The 13081-nt window shown below is 32.9% G+C and overlaps 1 long non-coding RNA gene across 1 annotated transcript; it reads right to left on the bottom strand.

Annotated features, from left to right (window-relative positions):
• Window positions 1-4645: 4645 nt before the first annotated feature.
• Window positions 4646-5412, bottom strand: LOC131009386 (uncharacterized). The gene is made up of 2 exons (XR_009096439.1): window positions 5249-5412; window positions 4646-5150 (listed from the first exon to the last, which is right to left on the bottom strand). It is a non-coding gene; the product is annotated as an uncharacterized LOC131009386 (long non-coding RNA).
• Window positions 5413-13081: the final 7669 nt, after the last annotated feature.

Here is a 13081-nt window from a genome sequence, read left to right on the forward strand (position 1 = left end):
AAAAGTCATTATATTTTAATATTGATTTTCTGCCATAAGAATTTTTGTCTCAGAAAAATAACTCTTCAATTGAGCCCTAGAAGGGACCCACGTTGCGAAGCTATTTTTCGCCGCCGCTGCCGCCGCAGCCGCCGCCACGAACTCCTATTTCCGGCCAACAAAGTTACGGTAACTTTTAGTTATTCAAGACTTGTTATCATTTCTACTGTGCAAGCTTATCTTTTGTAGTTGTGTTAACACATACACTAGATCCATACATTGTTGAAGTGTTATGATCTCATAAAATTGTTTTAGATGAATTTATCTCAGAAGAGACTTTAGCTCATCAAGATCAAAGGAAGGTTTAAGCTTTAAGGTTGTACAGTTGTTTTATTGATTGAGTGGTAGAAATTGCGTTGACATGATTCTTCATTTTCCTCTTGATTTTTATTTACTATATTTTTCTTGTTTTCCCCTTAAATTTTGATGCAAGGCCGAGAACATGCTGCAGAATTTTGTATTCTTTCGCGTAAGAAGAATTTTTTTAAAAAAATTGGAATGCATGAGTTGAGTATTTATGCTTTAGTTATGTGAGAAACAAATATGGAAGCAAGAAAAAATAGTTGATGCTACTAACTTATGAATATGGAACATTCATTCAATTCAATATACATTAGTGATGGCTTATAATTTCCCCTGCTGATTTTTGTTGTCTTTGCCATTGAAGAACCAAACATGAGGTCTGCAATACCCAAGGATGTAAAGATGTCCCTTAAAGTTATGGTGAATAGGGAGATAACAAAGGTTCTCTTCGCAGAAGCCGACAGCAAATTTGCACAGGTTATACTAAGTTTTCTGATGTTGCCATTGGGGGAGATTGTGAGGGTCTTCGAGGAGCATTATTTGGATAAGAAACCCGTTGTTGGAAGCTTAACACCGATGTATAGGCGCTTAACAACTCTTTGTAGTGACTATTTCTGGAAAGATGGTGGTAAGAAGATGATACTCAATCCAAGTAACTCATTCATGAGTGGACCAGTAAAGCATTTCAGATGTGGAGACATGGATTGTAAGAAGAAAAGATTCCTAAACGCGAGCATCTACTATGATTCTGGTACATGTGATTGTGGCAAGCCATTAAACAAACCTATGGGCGAAATCGAGCCAAAACCTCAAGCTGGTGGTGATGGGCTTCTTGTGGAAGGACTGCATTTTTTAGTAACTGATGATCTGCAGCTCGCCCCCTATGAGCTGGGATCTGTGATGGAAACTCTCTTCAATCTTGGCATTGTTGTAACAGAAGGCGCAAAGCAATTGAATGTGACTCTTGGATACAATGAAGTGAGTTCAGTTGAAATTTTTTGTGTTTATCTTTCTTAGTAAGTCCATGGATTTATGAATTATGCATTACCTTTTACTGTTTTATGTTATCAGATTGTGGATTTGCTCAAGGGATCGTTACTCTCCAAGACTCCGCTAACTGATACCATTCTTCGTGTTACCAACAAAAACACGGGTCATGTGGTAGAGAATTTATTACTAGACCAGATAGAGCCAGAATCAGCCAGCTCTAAGAGAATGACTGTGACAGCTCTAATGCAAAAATCTACCAACAAATTTTTGTTTGTGAAAGGAAGGGAAGATTTTGTGGATTTCATTCTGAGTTTTCTGACTATCCCACTGGGAGAAGTTGAGTCCCTTTTGAGGGGCAAGACTTGTTTCAAGGGCATTGATAATTTGTACAACAGCACAGCAAATCTCATCAAAGAGAGGATTATAGATTCCTCCGACCGGACAGTTGAAAAAGGTTCTTGGATGCATTACAAAGACCCAAAGGGAGATCAAGGAAGCTATGTCAATCCTGGGACGTTTATGATATGCCCTAATTTAGCTGTCTTACAATCATATGATTATGATGTAATAAAGTCTCTCGTTCTCTGCACGATAAAGGTCCCTCCATCTGATGTCAAAGAAATTGAGGTGCAAATTGGGTTGAAAGAGGTAAAAATGGTTGTTTTTTTTGGAATGTGTGTGGTGCTTATACTACATGAATGTTTTGTTTCTTGTGCTGAAGTATCCGTTTGTTTCGTTTGCTCAGGGTTTAAGCATACTGAAAGCAGCTCTTACATCGAAGAATGCTTTGTGGGATGGGCTCGTCAAACATATCACAAAGGCGTCTGTGGCTTCAAATTCTGCTCAAAGCGATGGCATTCAAAAGCAAACATCAAACAAAAGGGTAAAGACAGAGGTGACACTGTGAGCTTCACTGATCATGCTGTACATTGTATTAGAATTTGTTTTTGCTCACTGGCCATTTTCTGGATCCTGCTTATTATGCATAGACATTTGGATGCAATCTGCTCTGTTTGTTATCTATAAATCTAGCAGAAAACAGATTATTTTGATGGGAATGTTTTGATGTATATGCTTTATCATGGATAAATCTAGCTGTACACAAATTAATTTGATCTAGGGTAATTTGATGGAACCCAAGATCGATTTGGTTTGCTTTGATACTAAAACTTAGTCACACCATTTAAATTTTTGTATATATTTTGAACTATCTGAGTTTATGTTTTTTCTTTTTTACAAGGATCAGATTAGATTAGAAATGTTAATCTTACACTCCCTTCATCCCATAAAAATGTATCATTTGAAGAATGACGTGAGTTTTAAGAAATATTTGGTAAATAATGTGTCGAATGGATGTAAGTAGGATGTTGAATCGAGTATCATTGGATTCAATTCATATTCATAAAAATAATGACATATTTAAATTGGTATTCGAATATCTTTTGAATCTTATTTACTATCATATTCGATTCACATATTGATTCGTGAATACTCAAATCGAATCGAATCAAATATTCGTTTTATTTTTTTTACAAGTGTATTTTAAACAATGTATCTCGAATGTTCGCTTCAAAAATTTATATTATTCGATTCAACTTCCTACTAATTTGTTCAAATAGAATATACATTATTTTTCAATTTTGATGGAGAAAGATTTTAAAATAAATTTTCAAATAAAACATTTCGTCTGAATTATATTTAGAATCAAAGTCTTCTTAAAACTTTTATTACGTATTATTATTATTATTATTTAAATTTAAATAAATATTTTTTTGGCACGAACGAAAATGAAAAATGTGATACTCTATTCGTTCATAAAATATTTACCACATTTTGAAAGATAATTATCAAAAAAGAAATTGTGATAAATTTTTGGTGGATGGAAAGAGTATATTTTTATGAGATAGAAGGAAGTATAACATGGCTTATGGCCACAAAATTATGATTAACTAGGTTAGTTTCATCCTCGACATTATAAACATTTTTTAAATTTTATGAATCAGTTTAAATTTTTAAAACTCAGCAATCACTCGTTTAAAAACACAAGACTGTCGTAAATTATTAGTTATACACCATTAGAATTTCTGGTTACTTCTTAGTATTTAGTTTCTATTTTTAATAGTTAATTATTCTATAATTAGATTATATAAAAAAGTTATTTTTTTAAGTAAATGATAAATAATACTTCTTCCGTCCACTATGAAAATACTCATTTCATAATAGCACGAGTTTTAATATTTAGTTGAATCTTGTGAATAGAATAAAAATTCTATTTTTATTGTAATTTTAATTTAATTAAGTTGTAGGTCCAATAGTGACAATATCGATAAATAAGTGATAATACTAAAAGTTATAATTAAGTAAATTATGTGGGTGGAATAAGAGTCCTATTTTTATTATAATTTTAAATAAATTAATTTGATTAAGTAATAAATCCAATAATACAATATTAATAAATATATAGAAATATTGATAGTTATAATTAGTGAGGTATATCTACTAAAAATAAAAATATGAAATAAGTAGTAGAAAGACAAAAATGATAATTTTGTGTTGGACGACGGGAGTACTCGTCATATTTTATAATAAATCTATGCAGCCACGTTATAGTGGATTATGAACTAATCAAAATGAAAAAAAAATGATTCATTTAAAGTTTTGGTTCAAAATAAAATTGGAGTTTCAATGTTTTGTGCATATTGATATAGTTTTTTTTTTTTTTTTTTGTATAATTTTATATATTTTATTTAAAATATAATTAGACTTTCTTACAAAAGTGGCTTCCGCTCAAAGACTCAAAAGACACTTTTGTCTCAGAAAAATCATTCCTTTCAAGATCATCTTCAATGGAACACTAAAAGGGGCTCACGCAGAAGTGGTTGCGAAGCTCTTTCCGGTCTCTATTTTCGTCCACCGCCGCCACAACACGCCTATTTCCGGCCAACAAAGTTAAGGTAAGTTTTAGTTATTCAAGACTTGTTATCATTTCTTCTTTGCAAGCTTAGCTTCTGTAGATGTTAACCACACACTCACACACACACCAGATCCATAAATTGTTGAAGTGGTATGATCTCATAAAATTGTTTTAGATGATTTTATCTTAGAAGAGATCAAGATCAAAGAAAAGGTTTAAGCTTGTGCAATTGTTTTATTGATTGTGTGGTAGAAATAGTGTGCCGCTAGCATTGACAAGATTCTTCATTTTCCTCTTGATTTGTCTTTATCTTTAAATTTAATGCAAGGCCAAGAACCCTACAAGGGTTTAATATGCTGCTGAATTTGGTATTCTTAAATTGAATGTATGAGCTGAGTATTTATGTCTTAGTTATGTGAGAAACAAATATGGAGAAAAAATAGTTGATACTACTAAGTTATGAATATACACCATTCATTCACTAAGCCATTCAATTCAATACACAATATTAGTGGCTTAAAATTTCCCCTGCTGATAGCGTCTCTGAGATTTCGTCGCTTGTAGAGCCAAACATGAGGTCTGCAATACCCAAGGATGTAAAGATGTCCCTGAAAGTTATGGTGAATAAAGAGAAAACGAAGGTACTCTTTGCAGAAGCCGACAGCAAATCTGCAGAGGTTATACTAAGTTTTCTGATATTGCCGTTGGGGGAGATTGTGAGGGTCTTGAATGAGAGATACGAGGATGAGAAACCCGTTGTTGGAAGCTTAAACACACTGTACACGGGCTTAACGAATATTGAAAGCGGCCATTTCTGGACAGATGGTGGTAAGAAGATGCTACTCAATCCAAGAAACTCATTCATGAATGGACCAGAAAAGCACTTCAGATGTGAAGACATGGACTGTAAGAAGAAGCCGAACGTGAGTATGTACTATGATTCTGGTACATGTGATTGTGGCAAGCCATTGAATAGAGCTATGGGCGAAATTGAATCCAAACCTCAAGCTGGTGGTGATGGGATTCTTGTGGAAGGACTGCATTTTCTAGTAACTGATGATCTGCAGGTGGCCCCCTCTGAGCCAGGATCTATGATTCAAACTCTCATCAATCTTGGCATTGTTGTAACAGAAGGCGCAGAGCAATTGAATGTGACTCTTGGATACAATGAGGTCAGTTCAATTTTTTTTTTGTGTGTGTGTGTGTTTATCTTTCTTAGCAAGTCCAGTGCCATTATGCATCATAGCATTATCTATGAATGTTGTATGTTATCAGATTGTGGATTTGCTCAAGGGGTCTTTACAATCCAAGACTCCGCTAACTGATGCCATTCTTCGTGTTAGCAACAAAAACACTGATTATGTGCTAGAGGATTCACTCAACAAGATTGATCTAGAATCAATCATCTCTAAGAGAATGACTGTAACAGCTGTAATGCGTAAATCTACCAACAAATTGTTGTTTGTAAAGGGAAGGGAAGATTTTGTGGATTTCATTCTCAGTTTTCTGACTATCCCATTGGGAGGAGTTGATTCCCTTTTGAGGGGCAAGACTTGTTTGAAGGGCATTGACAATTTGTATAACAGCGCTGCAAATCTCATCGAAGACAGACATTTTATGACAAAAGATGGGAAGAGAAGGCTGCAAGAACCAAAGCTTCCTCCCTACTATGTTTCCAAGAACCAGATTTTCCCTCTATCTGAACAAATTGTTCCAACTATATATTTCTATAAGAGCTTTATAGACTCCTCTGACCAGACAGTTGACAAAGGGTTTTGGATGCGTTACAAAGACCCCAAGGGCGATGAAGGATGCTATGTCAAACCTGATATCTTTAGAATATACGATGATTTAACTGTCACAGAATGTCGTTTCTCATATTCTTTCATTCTCTCAACGAGGAACGCGCCTTCTTCTGATGTCAAATATATGGAGGTGCAAATTGGGTTGAAAGAGGTAAAAATGTTTGTTTCTTTGGAATCTGTGTTACTTATATTACATGAAATTATTTATTTCTTGTGCTGAAGTATCCATTTGTTTCGTTTGCTCAGGGTTTAAGCATACTGAAAGCAGCTCTTACATCAACGACTGCTTTGACAGATGGCCTCATCAAACCCCTCACAAAGGCGTCTGTGGTTATAACTTCTGCTCAAAGCGATGGCATTCGTAACTTCTGTGGTTATTATGGATAGATATTTTGATGCAATCTGCTCTGCTTGTTATGTATAAATCTAGCTGGAAACATATGATTTTGCTGTAACCTGCTCTAGCTACTTGTTATGTATAAATCTCTCTAGCAGAAAACAGATTATTTTGATGGGAATATTTTGATGTATCTTCTCTTCTTATCATGGATCAATATAGCTGTAGAAATTATAAACAAGGTATCATAGTTTCCAAAGACACATGGAATAAATACCTCTCTGAAAACTTATAAACAAAGTGTCAATATATTGTTTTGTAGAACTCCCCATTAATAAGCCAAATCTCATGAAAATTTTATATTCAGAAAAAAAATAGCCAAAAGATTTAGAAAACATATATATTGTCTCCAAAAAAAAGAAAGAGCCAAATCTCATGCAAAAATATATATTCTCAAAGAAAATTTAGAAAACATAGCTCCCACAAGATTTTTTCTGCGTTCACTCCTAAATATAGAAGCATATATGAGACTCAGACTTCTGTCTTGACTTCCGTCTTCGGTTGCTTGTTCAATGTTTGACTGAGCAGAGCATCGGAGAGAGCAGAAGTGGATGTAAGAGACGCTTTCAATATGCTCAAACCCTGCACCAAATTAGCGAACTTCAGTAATATGGTCGTGCACGTGTTACATTTATTTGTTCAATCCGAGTCAATTTTGTGTTTGTGAATGTGTTCTTAATTCTCATCAAGTGATCCTAATGTTATTACCTCTTTCAATCCGATTTGCAGCTCGACTTCTTCGACATCAGATATCGGGATTTTCTGCTCACTGAGACTGCAAAGGATGGAGACAAAGCAATACGGCACAACAGTTAAATCATCCGTCACCTTATAAGTTTGCCGTTGTTGAAGATAACTCCCCTTGCCACTGCGAAAGTTAACAGAGGAAAACGACTTCAAATCATTGTAGTAATACGGCGACTTCAAATCGTTGTAGTAACTAGGCAAATTTTCTTCAGTGATGGGAAGAATGTGGCTTTCGGAAATGCAGCCATGAACCAGATGAAATTTCGTTAGTCTCTCTTTTATATATACGGAGTCGAAGATCTCTCCGTTGGCTGTGCTCCGGTACAAGTTGTCGATGGCCTTAAAACTAGTGTTACCTCCGAGAAGATTCCCAGCTCCTCCTAGTGGGATAAAGAGGAGACTAAACAGAAACTCTACGAACTCTTTCTTAGCTTCGGCATGCAGCAGCTTGCCAGTAGATTTTTGTATCGCCATTTTCAAGAATAGATTCCTAGACTTGGGATTAATATTTTTTAGTGGAATCGGTTGAGATTCCGCAACTGTAGAGATCGTGTTTCTTGTTTTCTTTAACACAATGTCCGACAATGGAGTTGGGGACGTCAAGGATGCCTTCAACAAATTCATAACCTAAAAAAAATACACAGAAGAATTATGGTTGGTTTCTCTTTGATGGAAAAGAGTAGAAAACATATATTTTCAGATGTTAGGTGGGATGGATAAAAAAAATTCGGACAGTACCTTTTTTTCACTCTAGTATTCATGATAATATTTTTCCATGTTATTAATTCCCTGAATATATTTGATTGATAAGAAAATATGAACATTTAATCACATTTTAGTGCATGTTCTATAAAGTAGAGAAAAAGCTTAGCACAACAGTTCTCTTCATAATAATTTTATCATCAAGTGAAAAAGGAAGAAAAAGTAAGATAAAATAATCAAAAAAATTATAAATTAAAGGGTTAATTGCCTATAAATACACGAACTATACTCAAATTTTGGTTTTTGACCAAATCCATTTTTTTGATAAAAAAAATACATAAACTTTTATATTTTTGGAATTTGATCGAAGCCGAAAGTTCGTCGGCTAATAAATTGATTGTTTGAATTCTGATATGGGCAATCCGAAGGTACTGTTAGAAAGCTCTTAATGTTATCTTTCTAATGATACTTATATTGTTGGGTTTTGATAATCGAAAGTGGTAAAAAAAATGGCATGAAAGTCGAGGTCACAAAACTCTATATTTTGTCTTTTTTTCGACCACTTTCGGTTACCAAAACCCAACAATATAAGTATCATTAGAAAAACAACGTCAATAACTTTCCAACTGTACATTCAGATTGGCCATTAGAATTCAGTCAATCAAGTTATTGGCCAACGAGCTTTTGGGGTCATGTCAAATTCCAAAAAATTAAAAGTTTATGTATATTTTTTGACCAAAAAAATAGATTTGGTTAAAAATCAAAATTTGGGTATAGTTTATGTATTTATAGGCAATTATCCCTAAATTAAAATATATCATATTCACTTTTGTATTTATTGTAGACGGAGGGAGTAATTGTTTTCCACCTTTTTTCCATTAAAGAGGATACACTTAAGTGTAAACAAAAATATATAGAGAAACCAAGAAAAGAAAGATATATAGAGAAATAAGAATCACCTCATTGAATCCGAATTCCATTCGAATTGCCTTATAATCCGAGTTTCTAATGCCAAGACAGCTCATGATTCCTGAGATTCCTGTGTCATTTGGAAATATCTGAAGATCCAAGTAGTTGAAAAGAGCTGTGCATTCACTCCTAGTAGTAGTAGTGGAGTCTTCGCTAAACAAGAAGCAACTTTCATAATCTGTGATGATCTTCAGATATTTCCAAATGACACAGGAATCTCAGGAATCATGAGCTGTCTTGGCATTAGAAACTCGGATTATAAGGCAATTCGAATGGAATTCGGATTCAATGAGGTGATTCTTATTTCTCTATATATCTTTCTTTTCTTGGTTTCTCTATATATTTTTGTTTACACTTAAGTGTATCCTCTTTAATGGAAAAAAGGTGGAAAACAATTACTCCCTCCGTCTACAATAAATACAAAAGTGAATATGATATATTTTAATTTAGGGATAATTGCCTATAAATACATAAACTATACCCAAATTTTGATTTTTAACCAAATCTATTTTTTTGGTCAAAAAATATACATAAACTTTTAATTTTTTGGAATTTGACATGACCCCAAAAGCTCGTTGGCCAATAACTTGAATGACTGAATTTTGATGACCAATCTAAATGTACAGTTGGAAAGCTATTGACCTTGTCTTTCTAATGATACTTATATTGCTGGGTTTTGGTATCCGGAAGTGGTCGAAAAAAAGAAAAAAATATAGAGTTTCGTGACCTCGACTTTCATGCCATTTTTTTTACCACTTCCGGTTATCAAAACCCACCAATATAAGTATCATTAGAAAGATAACATTAAGAGCTTTCTAACGGTACCTTCAGATTGCCCATCAGAATTCAGACAATCAATTTATTAGCCGACGAACTTTCGATTTCGGTCAAATTCCAAAAATATAAAAGTTTATGTATTTTTTGACCAAAAAAATAGATTTGATCAAAAACCAAATTTTGAGTATAGTTCGTGTATTTACAGGCAATTAATCCATCATTTTATTATTAAATCGTTTGTATGTCAGTGTGTCTATTATTATTTTTAATATTTTAATAATTTTTTTTGTTAAAAAATCGTTATAATATTATAAATTGTACTTAACTTTTATTACAAAAACCAATTGTAAAATATATTTGAGAATACTAGTTGAGAGACCCAAAAATAGGATTCATTATGCCCCAATTTAATCCCAAGTATAGCCTAATTCTTGAACAAACTAATCAATTAAATAAGATTATGTTAAAATAATTTTAATTCTGATTAAAATATTGAGTGGCACGATTTACTATTACAAATTTTTTTTAGGGGAAGATTTACTATTAGAATTAGTTTGGTTATTTGATTCATTATTCCTTAGTTTCCAAACATGGAATCGAACACTCGCACGAAAGATTTACTATTAGAATTAGTTTGGTTATTTGATTCATTATTCCTTAGTTTCATAAAACAACAATTTGCAATCTTTAAATTATCTGAATTTTGTGGAAAATTGTTATGTAAAAATCCCCATTAATGATCAAAATCTCGTGAAAAAGTTAATGAACCAAATCTCATGAAAAGTATATGTTGTCAAAGAAAATTTAGAAAGCATAACTCCCACAAATGATTTTTTCTTAGTTCACCAGCCCTACAGAAAGAAACAATAACAACACAAGATATGGAAGCATATATGAGACTTCGTCTTCTGTCTTAACTTGATTGTTTGTAAATTTTGTGACTTTAACGCTTTCAATATGCTCAAACCCTGCACCAACAAATAAAATTAGCCTCAACATATACAAATTAAATATAACATTCATGACCATTATGGTTGTGCATGTGTTATATTTATTTGATCGTTCAATCTGAGTCGATTTTTTATTTGTGCATATGTTCTTAGTTCTCATCAACTGATCCTAAACCTATATATATATTTCCCAATGTTATTACCTCTAATATTCTTCTTCTTCCTCCAGCACAGGATTGATGACAGCATCAGTCAATACAGTTGATGAAGTAAGACAAGCTTTCAGTATACTCAATCCCTGCACCAACAAAATCCGGACTTCATCATATGAAATCAACAAAGGGGGTGTTCGGTTTAATCAGATTAAACTGATTCAAGATTATCTGAAATTGAACTGACCGAGTTAACCAAGTATACATACCACTACAAAAAATTGGTCAGATACTGACAAAAAAAATTGTCGATAAAATAAAAAATTCTATCGTAAAATCAAATATTTCGTCGGTGTCCGGCATGTTTTCTTGTATATCACAAAACACAATTATATCTAATTCATCAAACCGAACACAAAACATCCTCAAAGCATACCATCACTTTATATACGAAATAAACAACATACTCCCTCCGTCCACTAATTCAAGACCTAAGAGGCAAAACACGAGTTTTAAAAAAAATGTATTTTTATTAATTGAGTGGAAAAAGGGATGGACGAACCAAAAAGGAAAATAGGTCTTGAATTAGTGGACGGAGTGAGTATATATATATATGGGGCATAAGCTCGATTTACCTCATTCACTCCAACGGAATACGATCTCTCTTTCACATCACACAAAGGGACTCGGAGGTCTTTGAGAATGGAAATCCTCGATGCTAGACTATAAGGCGTCGCCGTCAAATCGTCGCGCAAAATATACTCCGTCGGTTTCCTCACGTAGCATCCCCGACGAGGAGGATTTTCATGAGCCAGGGGCAGAAACGGGTTTTCACAAATATATAAGCTAGCGTCGGATTGATTAGGCTAGCTTCGGCGTTAGGTTCCTTAAAATAGCTGGCATCGATGCCATTTAACACACTCTTGTACAAGTTGTCGATGCTGTTGAGACAAGTCTTCCCTTTCAAAATGCTACAAACTCTTCCCAACGGGATTGTAAGGAAACTAAGAAGATAATCTAGGAAATCATCCTTGGCCAATGCAAACAGAAATTTGCCGGTAGAGTGTTGCGAAAAAACCTTCAAGATCATCATGTTGCGGTCTGCTTGTTTCTCAATATGATCTGACGAAACGCCGTGCTCGTATTCCGGAGCCGGGGTGGTGATCGCGCCGGAGTTGATGAACACGTCGGTCAACGGAGTTTTGGAGGTTAGAGCGCATTTTAGCAAGTTATTCGAGTGCGGACTAATCCATCAGGTTAGTCGGGTTCAGGTTTCAACTCTAACCCTAAATGTTCAGGTTTTAGACTAATCCATCGGGCTAGTCGGGTTTGAAAATTTATTAAAAAAAATTACTAATATGTTTCTCTTGGAGATATGAAGATGTAGTAATATTTTTGTTAAATAATTATCATTTTTTAACTTTTACGAATAAATATTTTATGTGAAGTATTGAATTAAAAATACAGAGAAATTAAATGATGAGTATAACTTTCTAATATTGAGTTTTTAATATTGAATCAAAATATATATCATAAATTTTTGAAAAAAATATCTTATTATGCTAATTTGCATAAGCAAAACAATGAAGTTGAAAATCAAATAACAAGAAAAATTTAATATAATCAAGCGAACACAATATTTTCAGGTTAGCCCTATAGGGTTGCGAGTTATTTTCAGGCGATATCGGACTATTAAAATTAAAAAATATATAAAACACAAAACATGTTATCTACTTATTTTTCCCTTTTAAAACACAAAAATAAAAATAAATGCATATATAGAAACAAACTTAATAGAAAAAAGTAAATATTTCATTAAGCAGGGAGGGTTAAAAGAACCATTAAAGAGAGTAGAGAGGAAAGATTAAAAAAAAAATTAAAATTTTAAATTACTATAACTTATTTATTTTAAATTTATTTTTATGATTTGGAAATTTTAAAAGTTCTTAAAATTTCTATGAAATCTTAGCAAAGAAAAAGTTACAGATATATCTATGAAATTATACTTAAACATATATACACAAAAAAGAAGAAGATAAAATCAAAATACAAAAGATAATAAAAATATTTAAACGAAAAAAAAAGTAGAGGATATAACAAAAAATAAAACAAAATCAAGAGAGAATACAAATTGATTTCAAATTTTAAAAATCGAATTCGAAAATGTATTAACACAAAAAGTTTATTTTTTAAAAAGAGATTAAAATAAACCAATATATTTTCCTTCACCAGTAATATACAGTCTAAATTATTATAATTAAAAAAATATGTAAAACAAAAAATATGATATCTACTTATTTTCCCTTTAAGAAAAATAGAAAAACAAATAAAATTAA

This window comes from Salvia miltiorrhiza, chromosome 2 (assembly GCF_028751815.1).
Source record: "Salvia miltiorrhiza cultivar Shanhuang (shh) chromosome 2, IMPLAD_Smil_shh, whole genome shotgun sequence".
In the NCBI taxonomy this organism is placed as follows: domain Eukaryota; kingdom Viridiplantae; phylum Streptophyta; class Magnoliopsida; order Lamiales; family Lamiaceae; genus Salvia; species Salvia miltiorrhiza.